Source organism: Macrosteles quadrilineatus, unplaced genomic scaffold, assembly GCF_028750875.1.
Source record: "Macrosteles quadrilineatus isolate MER2022 unplaced genomic scaffold, UCM_ALF_1.0 Scaffold_1__1_contigs__length_201487025, whole genome shotgun sequence".
Taxonomy (NCBI): domain Eukaryota; kingdom Metazoa; phylum Arthropoda; class Insecta; order Hemiptera; family Cicadellidae; genus Macrosteles; species Macrosteles quadrilineatus.
Window position 1 is genome coordinate 100,339,007 of NW_026542594.1, and position 17,414 is coordinate 100,356,420.

Below are 17,414 nucleotides of genomic sequence, written 5' to 3' on the forward strand. Positions count from 1 at the left end.
AACTTCCACAGAACAACAGCTGCACATCAGTACAGTCAAGTGTCCTTTCCGTTTTTGGTTGCTCAAATTACCGATGATATCATATTGTGTTTCTGTATGTTACTACTGTTTTGACCTTTCCAATTTGGTTCGAAATAATGACTTGTTTTCACTGGAATTTACATTAAGTTAAAGTGATAAGCGTAGAAGGGGTTTTTAGATTAAATGTTAAGTTAATTACTTTAAAAATTCATTATGTAAAAAGGTGTGCTGAACAATCCGCGTATTTTAACACCACTGTTACGTCGAACTATTGTCGTACTAAAATCTCACATCAAAATAATTAATCATCGTTTAACACTCCGTTGTCTGTTTCAGGTTTGTACCAGTGGATAGTTGGCCTACGTTGTAATGGTCTACGCCACTACGTAGCACCAGGTCTGTCAGTATCAAGTACGTTGGTTGTAACATAAGTAGATATACGCTGTTATGGTCTACGCCACTACGTAGCACCAAGTATGTCAGTAGTAAGTACGTTGGATGTAACATAAGTAGATATACGCTGTGATGAGCTACGCCACTACGTAGCACCAGGTCTGTCAGTAGTAAGTACGTTGGATGTAACATAAGTAGATATACGCTGTGATGAGCTACGCCACTACGTAGCACCAGGTCTGTCAGTAGTAAGTACGTTGGATGTAACATAAGTAGATATACGCTGTGATGAGCTACGCCACTACGTAGCACCAGGTCTGTCAGTAGTAAGTACGTTGGATGTAACATAAGTAGATATACGCTGTGATGAGCTACGCCACTACGTAGCACCAGGTCTGTCAGTAGTAAGTACGTTGGATGTAACATAAGTAGATATACGCTGTGATGAGCTACGCCACTACGTAGCACCAGGTCTGTCAGTAGTAAGTACGTTGGTTGATATACGCTGTGATGAGCTACGCCACTTCGCTGGTTTGATTGTTACTTTGTTTATTAATCGCTCATCCCACGCGAGTGCGGGATTACATGCGTGACAATTAACCGGATTTCTGGCCAAGTAGGTTAAGTGTATTTGCTCGAAACTCGAGATAGCTTAATCTTTACAATGGGCTGACTAGATTCAGTGTTTGCTTTTCTATTGTAGTGTGGATCATGACAAGATCAGTCACGACGTTTTACTAGGCTGGTGATAAAAATAGTTTACAAGTTACCGTATTAATGTGAGTTAAATTACGTTCTTCTTTTTTTCATATTTCGTATATTTCGTAACATTTTAAGTAATTTATTTTATCTTCAATATTTTTTGTTACGAACAATCACATTTTTCGTCGTATGCTTTTCCGTATAATTTCCTGGTGGACATAAGCCGATCACGGGATATTTAATATCGTCCTGACCTTATCCGTTACAATTTGTCCTCTCTCCTTTCCATCGGAAGATTCTCGAGAAAGTAACCTTTAATGTAAGCAATCTTCTAGATTATACTTGATATCATTAAGATGCCATTTTATTGAAAATATGAGCTATTAATTGATGCCAGTGAGTAATGGACGTTTCAATCATAATTGAATTAATTTCTAGTTGAAGATCCAGTTATGTGACTTAAGTTTAATTGTGTGATGAAATCAAACCTCATTCTAGGAAATGCGCGTTATGTTTACAAATTGCAAATTATTAATGACATACTTTGGTTTTTCGACCAAACGAAAACAAAGGTTTTTTTAAGGTCAATTATTCCACTTTCTGAACTCAATAATTGACTTTATATTATGGTGTTAGGTTGCGTGCTCGGAGTGAGGCGTTCGTTAACCAATTACTTTACATCGGCTGCAACAGAATACAGTCCTACTTATTGGGACTGAAAAGAGTGATTTGTACACATAGTATTGTAATGCTTTGATTTTAATGAGAAAAATATTCCAATCGTGTAGTCTTGAGTGACTTATCCAATCACAGAAAATAGACTGGTTCAGAACCACGGGGTGTGCTCAGTCGTGGCCATCTACCCCAGCCCTCTACACCTTGTCTGCACTGCACTGCCCCCAGTAGCGTCATCTTGTAGGCCTGGTAGTGGTAACAGCTGGTTATGGCGACCATCTGTGTAGTTGCAAGCTGTCCTCGCACACACATCTACTATAGCAGTAGCCGTAGCTGTAGCTGTCTAGCCAGTAGCAACTATAGTCGGTCGACTAACTGTATATCAGATCAACTGGACTAGGAGACATTCCTGTCGAGTCACATGCCACCGATTCATAACTTTGCATACTTGAACACTTAGTGACGTATTTACTGGTTTGCGAGTGACTACCAGAGGTTACTACAGTCTCAACCCTTCACATTTAAAATAAACAATAACAAATCCAAATCTTTACAGATTACTCAAGTATTAATTTGTACGAGAGGTCGTCCAGTGGTCGAAACTCGACCAAAAATATGTAATGTACTCACTTAACTATTTTCACCCCACACTGTAAATAAAACATGTGATTGGAGTTTCCTCCATTTGTTTTGATTTTCTGTTTATATTTCGTTGTTATTTCGTAACCAGCATAGCAACGCATAAGATCCATGTTAATTTTTTAAAACTTTTAAACATATTTTTTGTGCTTATCTTTGAGCCTATTTAAATTTATAAAGAGATTCTGCACACCTACAGGAAAATAGCTTTCCAACGGTATGCGTAGATTTTCCCTACGATGCACACGAGCTGAGAAAAAAGGTTTTAAAGAAACATGCTTGCCTATTAATATATAGATAGATAACCGGGTCCCTTTAGTTTTATTTTGTCTTAATTTGGTCGGCTATAAAAATAGTATTATCATTTTCTTACAAAAATGTGGAAGAGGCTTAACAGTTGAGTAGGGTAAAAACTGAAATAATATTTATGCTAAAATGATCCTAAACCTCAGGAGCTGTGGAGATTGCCAGTGTTGAGTGAATGCTACCCTCTCCAGTCTCCAGTATCCACAGTCTCCACACGGTCGCAGGTGCGGGGTTGGTGTTGTACCCAGTCTGGCCTTGGCCCACTCACGTTCTTCACTCTATCGTTTTGTCTAATTAGGACATTCCCCATTGATAAGTTGCCTCGATACCACGACAAACCTTTACACGGTCCACTGGTTTTGCGGGGAACAAGTGCATTGACCTGTGAACCTTAAACATTGCCGATTTTGCAACTGAGACTCGTGTGGGAGATTGTATGCTTATTCGGTTATTTTAGTAAACAAAAAATATTTTTGTCTTGTGAAGATAATTTTATAGCTATATCTGCTATATATTTTTACATAATTATGGGTTTTATGCTAAACGTGGTGGTTTAGGTGTTCTGACATAAAAAGAGTTCGATTCGTTTTGCATAGCTTCGTAACTAACACTGTGATTTATTTCCAAGCAACAATGGTACAGAAGGAGGCCATATATATAGCTTTTCCTCCCCCAAGCAAAACTATGTAAGATATATAACCGATTTACATTTACTTTTATCATAAATTTGTTAACGCATTATTCGAAACATACAATTCAACAAAGGTCGTACGTCGTCTCCGATCCATTGCCTACCTCTAATCAGTAAAGGTTCTTTAATTTTGAACCTGTCACACGGCATCTAACTTATGAAGGGAGTTTTAAATGGAAATTTGTCCTTATCCGTTTAAAATACACAGCCTCGCCGACGTTTCACAATTGTCCTACAGCAGCTCGCAGATTTAGGCCGAGATACTTCGGATTGATCCAATAGTTTGTCGTTTCGCAACCGATTGTCTTGTTTGGAACCTTGTTTGTGATACCACCGTTATATCGTTCTATCCTGTATACGCAGGTGGAGACTGTAGGAATGGTGGAAAGGCAGCATAGCACCACAGCTGGTATCTACACCAGGGCAAGGCCGTGCACAGCCGTATACGGAATGTCTACCTTTACTAGCCCTAATTACAGTGGTTACAGTAGACTACTGTAGGCTCATCGTGTTCTCTGCTGCAACTCTAGAGTCTTCTACTTGTGGTTAGACATTACAACTTTGCCAACTTTAAAAATACTACAATTCCCGAAAATACACTTGAACGTAAGTTTATATCTTCCTCAACAGATAAAAACATAAAAACACATTTTTCAGTTTGGAAATAAAATTTTAAAATCATAATATGTTGAGTTTGAAATGCAAGGACATTGCATAGCTTTGGATATGTCCTGGTATCCATTACGACGGGGCTGTGATTATTGATGTATACAGTTAATTTGGGATGGTGTTTGGCTTAGATTACAAACTATGTCTGATTCAGTTTGGTATTATCTAATCTTCAAACTCTTTCAACTATATTTTAAAAAATATTTGATTTTACAATACCATTATCTGATAAGTTTTTGGAACTGATAAAGGTATTGTAAAACCAAATATTTTATGTATTACAGTTCCGGGGCTACAACAATGAATTTTAATATATTTTAAAGGGCAAAATTTTAAATTTGTCTTTCAATACTTTGACTGGAAAGGAATATGATGACTAAAAGTGTTGATGGTAGGTAGGCTTCGAAATGTCAAAGTAGTAATGATAGGTGAATCGAATCTTGGTCATCGGATGGTCGTTAAATCGACGGAAATAATGACTGCCGTTTCGAATGCGATGAAGCAATCCATCTTCAGGACGAACTGAATTTGAAATAAATTCGATTATACATGTTACACACATAGCATATTTGTCTGTGGAAGAACATTGTGTAAGAGTACCCCTGATAGGCTTGGGAAGGTATGACGGGTTGCGACGTTGCCAAGCCCGGGTCAGACAACCGGTTCTGTGGGAGCCAAGCTCGCGGACCGCTTAGGCTTTGTTTTGGCCGAGATGCAATGCTGCAATTACATTGGTCGTAAACTGGCAGTTAAACATGCAGAATAATGACCAAGGTAAAGCAGATCCCCTAGACACGAATCACACAAGAAGTTTACAGACCCTTGCTGAAAATTGTAGATTCGTTGTCTTCGGGGGTTTGACAGTGTCAAACACGACGAAAACTTCCATTCGTGTGTGTAGTTTCATTCACCAAAAGTGACGTTTCGTGTGGACAAAGTTTAAGTGAATGTGAATGCAGAGTCACGAGTCAGTGTGGTGTAGATTGAATTATATTTAACACTATTGATCAAGTTGATATGTAGAATGTAGGACCACACATTTGTAATATAGGCTACTATTGCCAAATAGTGATCATACAACCACACATACAAATAGTTAGCCTACCTCAACTTGTAATCACAAAAAAAAACAGCACGGTTTATAATAAATGTGTAAATTATACTATAGTTCGTTTGAGTTATAGGCCTAATTCAAATTAAAATATCTTTATGAATTAATAATATTCATTCATTATATTTATATTTGTAGTAACTGTTTCCAGAAAGGGCGCTTATTCTATATTGTAAATATGTGTTAAAATAACCCATTAACTATTGAAATTCACGTGTAACCCCAAGATGAGTAACGTCACAAACTAACCCAAGCACTGTGATGTGTCGTGATGTGATATGATGCGATGTGATGCGATGTGATGCGATGTGATGTGATGTGATGTGCAGTGGTGCAGTGTCGCGGTGGTTGCTATGGTGATGACGGGTCGATCTAGAGAGCGCAGCCGCGACACTGCATCCAGCATCTCATGGATAATTTCCTAGTTTCTGGTAAACTATGATAGTTAAACAGTAGTGTTGTGTGTTTGTCAGTGTGTTACTAGCTGTCAGTCAGTGTGTGTAAGTGTTGTGTGCCCAGTGTCGGTGTCTGCGACGCTGCGACACAGTGTTGTCCCTTGATTGGATGCTGCAGTTGACAAACAATCATCTCGGTCGATACTTTGTATTATTTATATTTGTATTATAATACTTTGTATTATTATTGTTTGAAATTTGTTTTTGCCAATGGATTTGTGCTCAATCACTAAAATCAGTCCAAAATGTAGTCTTTGTAAAATACATTTAAATATATTCACTTTTAAAGATGATTTGATTATGAGAAACATTTACGAGGGTAAATAATTTTTGCTATAATAAATAATATTACTTATAATTATTTATGTGGTGAAGTATATTTAGTACTTCCAGAACATTAACATTATTTCTTACTCGAGATTCAAAATGATACATGGAACTTGGTCTTTAGTTTCAAATATGGGCGTACCAATAGTAGGGCCTACCGTTAAATATTTTTAGAAAAAAAAGCTAATTCAATAAACACTTAATCATACATCAATATAGGGATACGGTTCTGCTCGTCCACTCTCCACGGTATATAAATTGTAGCAACTTGGATCCATAAAATATATAAAAATTTAGTGACTCATGTACATATAATTTGCATACATTTGTTTCCATTACATTTAATGTACTAAAAGAAATGTACATAATATATATTCCAATGTTAAAGGAAAAATAATAAATTAAAACCCTATGTAGCGTGTGGCTGAACAAATTAATAGGCTACTAATGAAAATGGGTTTCAACCCGCAGTTAATACCAGTATTTTTCATCTCTAGTTGTAATACAACAGTTAACTGATAAAAATAATGCACACTTTCACATAGAGAAATAAATACACTCTTTAGTTTGCGGCATAGTATCTTTGACGTCAATTATCACTTTATTTTTAATATCACTTAGCTAAATGACAAAAATTAAGTCTTGCAGTAAACATTTTAAGTTAGATTCTCTGCATGAAATTGAGTAAATAAACACGCAGTTTGTTCCCTGTTGACGACAAAACGATAAATTTACCAAACAAAACGTTTGCTTACTTTGTTTACGGAATGCAAATAACACCTTACATCCAGGCTACACTGTGGTCTCGTACTGAGTCGTAGGTCGTATATCTCGTAGTAGTTCAACAACTCACGGCTGTTGTTGAGTCACAGTCGCAATAAAAGACCGCTGCACGAGGAATGTAGTCGCATATAACACGCTAATAAGGAATGTAACCTGCCAGGAGGGAATGTGGTCTGGCCGCGCCTGCAGCACCAGTGAGGCAACGCGCAGACAGTAGTGTGAGTGTGTAGCAGCGCGGCGTGGCGGGCGCTGACATGGCAATAACATTACAAACAATACTAATAATTACCATGAGACTAAGGCTAAATTATACCTTAAAAATTTATAGGATTGGACATTACATTCTCGTTTAAAATGTGTATACTGTTTTAATATTAAATGAACGCAAACGAATTGATAGCTGATGTAAATGTAGACAACTGATTTCTGTTGATCATGTCAACTTAACCATGTCAAATTAAAAGGATTTTTATAAGGCATAGCATCATTTTCACATAAAATATCACAGTAACTAATATTAAGGGAGTAAATAGATTGACATGTAGTATTCATATAGGGCTTCGCCCCTCCCCTAGCGTTTAATTTATTTCTAGAGTTTAGTTTCAGATATACAGGGATGCTGATTAGCTTTCTTACAAGTGTTGTAAATGTGAATTGTAATTTATAACAGCTGATCCTTCAGTTGCATGTTCCACCGTTGGTTTAACCATATAGTGAACAAAATACGAAAATGGGCTTTACAAAACTAGCCGAGCTTCTAAAATCAATCTCTATGATTTAAATATTAAATATACAATAAACAAATTTAATTTATTCGGAATTGGCAAATTTGTAGTTTTATTCACTTAACGTCTTAGACAAGCATATTATTCCAATGGTAAAAGAGTGTTTCAGTATTTGGTATGTATCGGAAACGAGTTTTGAACCATATTAAAATGTACAATTGGCGCACGGGTCCCCGTGTTATTATTTATATTCATTCTAATAAATGAAACTAAAAAAATCATCTTGTTCAACATGAACCAATACTACCATCTGTTGAATGGAGTTTTAATAATTAGTAGTAGTCCTGTTACATTTAGATATAAATAAATTAGCACACACACTCGCCTTTTATAAAAAAAGTCAATCGAGTTTTTTTATACAAATTAAAATTTGTGCTATACAGTTGTAATTACTCTATATACATAATGACACAAAACAATATTGTAGATATTTGTATTTGATATTTTTTTTTTCAAAAAAATATTTAATAGAAACAGAGTTAAAACATATTATGCTACTGTACTGGTATTTTTGGTGATAAGTTTAGTTAAGCGTGAGTTACGTCTAAAGCACCATATTAATGTACTTGTATTTTGGGTGTTAAGTTTAGGTAAGTGTGAGTTACTGTTAAAGCACATACAATGTAAAGTGATGTCCCATTGTGTGTGTAAATGACCTGCATTGTGTGAAGGTCAGTCACCTTGAACACCAACTTGCTTACTTATGTTATCTGCTGAGAAATAAACACGTTTTAAAATTAAAATTGTTAATTACAGACTTGAGATATACCTATTTAAATATAAACAAAATCCCTGATGAGGTACTCTGCCAGTGCGGTATTTTGTATATGTTGTCACTGATAAGTAGACTTGAATTAATGATTAAAATGATTTATTGTAAACACTTTGGATGGACTGATGCTTCTATGTGTCAAACAAGGCAACTTACTGAACATTTTCTCCCCTTATTTGACATTTATTGAAAACTTTTACTTACATTTATATCAATTGTTATATCAACTGCAGTAAGACCCAAGTTTTCTTAATGTACATGGATTAGGAATACTAATGTATTTGTGTCATTCATAGTACAAAAGATAATTTTGCATCGCGATCGATTAGGATCCCTGAAGTCTGAAACTGATGTTTAATCAACAATGCAACTGTTTTAATCAACTGATGCAGTTAATAAAAGTTGCAAAATACTCTAGTCTACTCTTGATAATGAATGCAGTTAAAAAAAAAACATTCACAATTAATTACCTTCTGTTGACAAGTTTTATGTTAACACAACCCGAAGTCCAGTTCAAATATTTCTTGCTACTGTAATACATTTTTAACGCATTTTGTACGTCTGTCCTGATTTTCCAGCCCTTTGAAATGTTTAGTGTCCGTAAAACATGACAACCACAAACACTGTTAAAAAGAAATGTTTTTTTTTCTCCCGAAGTCAAATTTTTAGGTTTCAAATATTGGTAGTAATATATTTTTAACGAATTAAAATTTTCCTTATTTACAAACCTCTACAATCACTAGTTTTCCTAAAACATTTTGCGTTTGTACAAAAAATTATTTCAAAATGTTCCTTCTATAGCCACCAGCGCAATACACCCGTGTCAGACCTGTGCCGTTGTGTTATAATTGTTGTCTCGTATCTGCAGCTGTAATAATTCCATCGTCTCGGAACAAACGTATCGCATTATCGCAGTCTCACAAATCACGGTCGGTAGTTATTTGGCTGGAAGCTTGTTTCCAGTTCCCCATATTAGATAACCCCGCTGTGGGGACAGAGAAAGTGCAGTACCAGGTCTGCTGCGACGGGGGCGGCGGTTCGCACGGCGCCACGCCCTGGAGAACCCTCGGGGTTGGTACCTCGGGGAGAAAGCACCAACAAACCTTTCTCCCAACATAATTCATTCAATCAGCCAACTCCGTATCAATTACTGCTCTTGTACTGTGCGGGTGGTTTACATTGATAATCAACGTAATTTATTGCCAACCGATCGTTCGTAAAATTGCTACTTTGCCCGACTCATTAATCTCATTGTGGAGAATGACTGCTGTACAAACAGCACGACTGAGTATAGCTTTGAACATATCTTGTAATTATTAGCCACGGAAGAATTCAATAAAATACCTCGTGAAACTCTCTTTCATCAGAGTAAGGTTGTTATTTTATGTCACTGCTAGTCAATGAACGTTGGGTTTGAAGACTTCATTACATCTTACTACCTCTGATTAGAAGAGATAAATAACAGTTTACAATGATAAAAGTAGTTAGTAGTGCTTGGTAGTCTCAGTTTGCCATCCCGACACGGAAGTGTTCCTTTGACGTCCGCGGGGTCGAAGCCCACACTTTCTCTGGAACACTTGACTTGAGTTGCAGTTGTGTAACAGTGCTACAGAAGTATTCCCCGTTATCTTTGGGGAGGTCGGTTGTTACGTTTACTACCAAATTGGGCCATGCGCGAGCGCAACGAAAGATGTTATTTTCCCAAGTTGTTCAATTTTTCATCGCCCAACTCCAATAACTGAGGCCGTGTCAAAATCACAGGGTCGATATAAGAAACTGGATAGGCTGTTATTACGAGATTATCGGTTTTGAGAAAATTACCAGATTGTACAGCATTTAGGTGGTGTCAGGTGTTGTATTTTGAGTTGAGTTTATCTTAAATTATTAATGGAGTTACACGTATGCTTTACAACGTGTGTAACAGAATTTGATGCGTGGTACAATCTAGACAATATTGTTTGAATTGTTAGCCCAACAAGTTGAACATACGTTTGTAATACTGTACCTGAATATCACTACAACCGCTCTCGATTTAATACTGAACACTCATTCAATCAGAGAATAGCTCGATGTTGATAAGCCTTGGTAACCAACCTGAACTTTTAATGTAGTGAAATTGTAATGTAAAATACATAACATTGCGGTAAAATTATAGTCTAGCTAGGTTACGATTGGTCTAGTGAGTCCATCGTGATTCAGGTTTGTGATTGCTGTTCAAATGATAAACAATCCTACAGTATTTTGTAGACCAATCTAATTAAAACTTTTTATTAGCTCGCCTTCTTGTCCGGTACAAATTTTGATATCGATTTTAAACGAACTTCCTGATGAGCTAGAGACTTGAATCTTGAAACATAGCTAGTCGATATGTACATCCACCTAAGTACATAATCACATTTGAGCTTATATCTCGTATGTGTGTGTAGATAATAGTTAAATAGGTGAAGATAATTGTAAATTAGCTATTGCATGCGCCCCACGTTTTTCATTAAAATCTTACAAATATTTATTCTCTCCACATATTTATAAATTATTTTCAACTTTTTAGTGCGTTTATAAACGTGTCATTTTTATTTATAAACTAGCTGACCCGGCGAACTTCGTATCGCCTAAGTTATAGGTTTCCCCTAAGACAGACCGATGAAAGAAAGTACCGTTACGTTTAATTTTCAAGATGATCTCGTTCGCATCGCTCAATCACGTCCTGGTTGAAGTTCGTTCGCTCCACTCACCTCACCTTTGGGTTGCAGCTCGTTCGCTACGCTCACTCACCTTTAAGATGGAGCTCGTTCGCTGCGCTCACTTGCCTTCAGGTTAGCTCGTTCGCTACGCTCAACTCGCCTCCAGGTTGAAGTTCGTTCGCTACGCTCACTCACCTTTTGGTTGCAAATTAGCTGTTGTCATAAATGTAAATGTAAAAGAAATAATAGTGCTGCACCCTGTTGGTAATCCTTGTAACTTTAATGCTATTGAACATCATAGAACAGAACCAACTTGTTTAATTGAAACAGCTGTTAAGATTCATTAATTCCATTTCTCAAAAGGTTAACATGGGAAACTCCAGAGCCACTGGGGCGGAGCCCTTTTAAGAATTTCGAAACGGGAAATAGTTTACGTCCGATTCGCATACCTACAGAATTTACACACCAAATTTCATAACGATCGGTGAAGTCGTTCCGGAGGAGTTTGCAGACAAACACTGTGACACGAGAATTTTATATATTAGATTATTTAATAACCTGATTTTACTTTAATGCGTTCCTTTAGTGTTATGTTATACCTATGTGTATTTTTCGCCTATCCTTAATGAGCCAGCCATGTTTCAACAACTTACTACCTACCTACTTCTATATAATTAATAGTTTTGATAATTATTTCCCAATGAAAAACAAACATGTGAGTAATGTTTTAGAAATTGAAACATATCCCTGTAAAAACTCATTCAATTGATTAAACCCATAAAAAGACGTGGATACCGTCTTTTACCCTGAATTTAGGGCTTAACACGAAGTTTTGTTATCCCTTGGTGTTATGATATTATGCACAACTGGATAATACAGAAAGTCGATTGCTATAGACGCCAACCAGGCGTACCAACGGGTTTAAACCCAATTTCTATTTTAAAAGAATGTTACATTACTCGTAAACTCACACGGCTGAAGTTTATGAAACATATCTCAATTTTGGAGAAGTGTTACTTTCTCAACACTTGCACCTTCGTTGTTATTGAGCGGACCTCTAAAATAAGAGAGGATGCGGATACATTAGATGATTGGGTTATAGCGGAAATCCTTTAACAGAGAAACTGGAATATAATGTGGAATGTCGGTGGAATCTTCCAAGTTTTCGGGGTTCGTGATTCGAGAATCTGAAATTACCTGGCAAATCTCGCTGTCTTTAATAGACATTACATCAAATTGTAAAACTTGATAGTTGAAAGTTTAATAAAATCGTACTCTTCAAGAGTAAAATATACAAATGACATTTAAATTATTTAAACGTTTTGGATATTGTGGCTATAGTTTCTCTAGATGAGGTAGGTGAGAGTGGTGAAGTTTGAAGTACGGACGAGAACCTACGCCATATCCCGTAGCTGGGTCCTGGGGCTGGGGGTAGATGAGGTACTACTGCATTGGTTAGACGAGAGTGGTGAAGTTTGAAGTACGGACGAGAACCTACGCCATATCCCGTAGCTGAGTCCTGGGGCTGGGGGTAGATGAGGTACTACTGCATTGGTTAGACGAGAGTGGTGAAGTTTGAAGTACGGACGAGAACCTACGCCATATCCCGTAGCTGAGTCCTGGGGCTGGGGGTAGATGAGGTACTACTGCATTGGTTAAACGAGAGTGGTGAAGTTTGAAGTACGGACGAGAACCTACGCCATATCCCGTAGCTGAGTCCTGGGGCTGGGGTTAGATGAGGTACTACTGCATTGGTTAGACGAGAGTGGTGAAGTTTGAAGTACGGACGAGAACCTACGCCATATCCCGTAGCTGAGTCCTGGGGCTGGGGGTAGATGAGGTACTACTGCATTGGTTAGACGAGAGTGGTGAAGTTTGAAGTACGGACGAGGACCTACGCCATATCCCGTAGCTGAGTCCTGGGGCTGGGGGTAGATGAGGTACTACTGCATTGGTTAGACGAGAGTGGTGAAGTTTGAAGTACGGACGAGAACCTACGCCATATCCCGTAGCTGAGTCCTGGGGCTGGGGGTAGATGAGGTACTACTGCATTGGTTAGACGAGAGTGGTGAAGTTTGAAGTACGGACGAGAACCTACGCCATATCCCGTAGCTGAGTCCTGGGGCTGGGGGTAGATGAGGTACTACTGCATTGGTTAGACGAGAGTGGTGAAGTTTGAAGTACGGACGAGAACCTACGCCATATCCCGTAGCTGGGTCCTGGGGCTGGGGGTAGATGAGGTACTACTGCATTGGTTAGACGAGAGTGGTGAAGTTTGAAGTACGGACGAGAACCTACGCCATATCCCGTAGCTGAGTCCTGGGGCTGGGGGTAGATGAGGTACTACTGCATTGGGTAGGTGAGAGCGGTGCAGTTTGAAGTACGGACGAGAACCTACGCCATATCCCGTAGCTGAGTCCTGGGGCTGGGGGTAGATGAGGTACTACTGCATTGGTTAGACGAGAGTGGTGAAGTTTGAAGTACGGACGAGAACCTACGCCATATCCCGTAGCTGAGTCCTGGGGCTGGGGGTAGATGAGGTACTACTGCATTGGTTAGACGAGAGTGGTGAAGTTTGAAGTACGGACGAGAACCTACGCCATATCCCGTAGCTGGGTCCTGGGGCTGGGGGTAGATGAGGTACTACTGCATTGGTTAGACGAGAGTGGTGAAGTTTGAAGTACGGACGAGAACCTACGCCATATCCCGTAGCTGAGTCCTGGGGCTGGGGGTAGATGAGGTACTACTGCATTGGGTAGGTGAGAGCGGTGCAGTTTGAAGTACGGACGAGAACCTACGCCATATCCCGTAGCTGAGTCCTGTGGCTGGGGGTAGATGAGGTACTACTGCATTGGTTAGACGAGAGTGGTGAAGTTTGAAGTACGGACGAGAACCTACGCCATATCCCGTAGCTGAGTCCTGGGGCTGGGGGTAGATGAGGTACTACTGCATTGGTTAGACGAGAGTGGTGAAGTTTGAAGTACGGACGAGAACCTACGCCATATCCCGTAGCTGGGTCCTGGGGCTGGGGTTAGATGAGGTACTACTGCGTTGGGTAGGTGAGAGCGGTGCAGTTTGAAGTACGGACGAGAACCTACGCCATATCCCGTAGCTGAGTCCTGTGGCTGGGGGTAGATGAGGTACTACTGCATTGCTTAGACGAGAGTGGTGAAGTTTGAAGTACGGACGAGAACCTACGCCATATCCCGTAGCTGAGTCCTGGGGCTGGGGGTAGATGAGGTACTACTGCATTGCTTAGACGAGAGTGGTGAAGTTTGAAGTACGGACGAGAACCTACGCCATATCCCGTAGCTGAGTCCTGGGGCTGGGGGTGGAGTTGGGGAGGTTTGGAATGCAAAGAGGAATCTCCATTCAAATTGCCGTTCAATCTACTTCCTGTCGGCATCTACCATCATTAAATACGTGTGAACCCTGATAGCTGTGCTAGGCTCCTTATAAACCATACAACTACAAGTCCGCTCTTAGCTGATGCATATTATCGTATCAACAGATAACCCCGCCGCGGCACCCGCAGATTAATCTTATTGGATTCATACACAAATATTTACATTAGCAAGACATATTGATTTCCCATTAAATGACTTTACATTTCACAAGTACCTACTTAGGTTTGCATCAAATGGGGACGGTGTGTTTTTTTTAACTAAATCTTAATAGTTTATAAGGTGAAATAAATAAATTTACAAAATTTAATCAAACATAAGTTATCCATAAACAAGTAATCTACAACAATTTACTTAATTTCCATAAAAGAACATGGGAATTTTAAATTTACAGTTTTTTTTTAATTTTCTCCATAATCATGAACCGTACAAAACACTTAAAGAAACTAAATGATGTGGTTTTTGTAAGCTCTTTAAAATAGTTTAGAGAGAAGTTAGGAAATTTTATGTTTCGAGGGTCAAAAACAAGCAATTTAAAAAAGCAATTTTTACCCCATAAAATCCTTTCCCATGGTCTCATCATATTGGTTCGTGAACTCATTAAAGTTTATCCCGACCTACACCTTCAACCCTAATTTCATGAAAATCGGACCAAAATTGCTCGTCGTCATCGTGTTTACGGTATATATACATACACTATCTAAAAATTTGAATTAATAGTGTTTTTAACCTGTTGGGAAATCAAAATGGAAAAGTAAATCGGTCCTGGGTTAGGTCTTATCGTGTTACCTACCACCTACGGTATGTTAATAGATACTATGTTATTTCCCTATAGGGAAATTCGCCAAAAGTTACAGGATTCATTATACAAGGAAAATCACATTAAGAATGGACTTATGAAACCGTGACTAAAATCCCATATCGTTCGTTATTATATTAATGCCTTTATACTAAATAGGCAAACACATTATACCTATGACGGAAAGACATTCTATGAGTATCAAACACATAAGGTATAGCAGCATGAGGTGTAGCAGAGAGTAAGCATGTACTATTTATAAGAGTAGGCTACTTGAGTGACAATGTAATAATCATGATAGTTTGACAAATTGCATCACAATCTTACTAAGGTAGACAAATAACATTGCTGGTAACAGACAAGACAACACACCCTTTACATATACTGTAACATGGTATATGATACCATGGAGAAGCAAAGTAATATTTTATATATATCCTATTAAATGCGGTATCAAAAAAATAAAGATAATAGTCTATAACATAATGCATACAAATTAGGATTACTTCTCTGTACAATACACTTTTCCATATAGAATGCTTTTATTTGTTAGACAGGGAGTGTCGAGGCGTATGTATATTCAGTGCTTACTGACACACTTCACCTGACGTAGGACGGAAATGACTTCAGATCAACCTTTACTGCCCTACCTAATAAACCTACATAATACAATTTAATAGGACATGTATAGTTTGATTGGACAAGAGCGCGAATTGGCGTATCTGGTTGATGTTTTTGTAAAATTTAAACCCGGACTTACAATCCAGTTTTACTGAAACAGAATGTTTTCTATTACAAACCTAGATGCACTAATGTCCCCAAAAGTAGGCAACGCAATGACCAGCTAGGTCTGACAACACGAAACAGTAATTAACAGCCTAGAGGCGTAACATCGCCGGAAATTCCGCCTTCCAAACAAGGGGAGAATGTAGAACAAACGCTTCACCACGCCAACCAATCGAGCGGCTTGGCGAGGCAATAGTCACAGTTTGGCAAGTGTTCAGTGTGTCTGTTTAGTGTGTAGATCCAAGATCCAATGGACTGGAGTCTACTACTGACTACTGACAATAGGCGCGTGTCGTAGTGTAGTTAGTTTGCAGTTTGTTGCACCACTGCATTCTAGCTCCACTTTCCTTATCGGTTGATTGACGAATGTTCAGACAGTCAGGTGTTAGTTCGATTGGATTGAACGATTATCTGTCCACGATAAAGATAATTTAAGGCTGTTGTTTGAGGTTATGTTTGTTGCTCAAGCGCATTCTCAGCTGTTGGCTCGCTCCTATCAGCTGATTGGCCAGTGTCCACACTCGAACAATTGCGTGGCCGCGCGGTGTGTAGTGTAGTTCGCACAGTGTCCGCAGGGCCGCGCTGCTACAGCCCTTTTTTTTCGGAAGGACCTTGCTTCTTGCTCGCCTCTTGAGCCCACTATTTCCTGCCCTTCGCTCGGATAAGATTTCAGTCGAGTCAAGTGTCGTGTCCGTGTCGCCCTCGGTAAAGTGACTTTTGTTTAGTGTGTGAATTGGTGATTTAATCGTAAACAGTATATATTTTACCACAATTTTCTTTTATTAGGGCACATTTTGTATGGAGTGCTAAAAGTTCAGTAAGTAGTAAAGCTGACTTCATGAAAGAATATAGATAAATAATATCTATCGATGTTTTAAGCATAAATAATAACTCTCTACTATGAAAAAAAATACAGAACCATTACAGAAACTTATACATAGACCATAAGTGACATAATAACATGTTTATACAGTTGTAAATTAAATTAGTTGAAACATTATCTACATTTATCAAAGATGATCGGTTCATACTTGTTAATATTTTACACATTTCCATTACCAGAAAGAAAAATAATACGCCTCGATTAGCGATATCGATGTATTAATTAAGTAAAAAAATCGAATACTTGTTATATCTATCTTCCCGTACCCTAATCTTAAACTAAGTAACAATTTTCTAATAAACTGAAGTATGTTTCGTACTAGCTGTACAACACGGTACAATATCTCTGTTTGATTACAAGATCCCATTGTTGATATGCCTATGATTGCTCAGGCTAGATTATTGTGAAGGCCGGAAGCTATTGGTCGCCTTCTAATAAACAGAATTAGCGATCAGATATCCACGTTCATTCAAAGACTGTTAATTTGGCATTCAATAACAAAACTTTCTTTCCGTATAATCAATACAAGGTC

At 38.4% G+C, this 17,414-nt stretch overlaps 1 protein-coding gene across 5 annotated transcripts in view; it reads left to right on the forward strand.

Moving 5' to 3' along the window:
* LOC128997695 (cerebellar degeneration-related protein 2-like) overlaps nt 1-17,414 on the forward strand; it is a 141,229-nt gene that overhangs the window by 67,791 nt on the left and 56,024 nt on the right. Inside the window, exon 1 of one of the 5 annotated variants that reach the window (XM_054423539.1) lies at nt 16,584-16,704. The exons of 2 other annotated variants lie outside the window; for them this stretch is intronic. The gene's annotated coding sequence lies outside the window, so the exon portion shown is untranslated. 2 more of the 5 variants (XM_054423621.1, XM_054423699.1) reach the window with 2 other exon arrangements.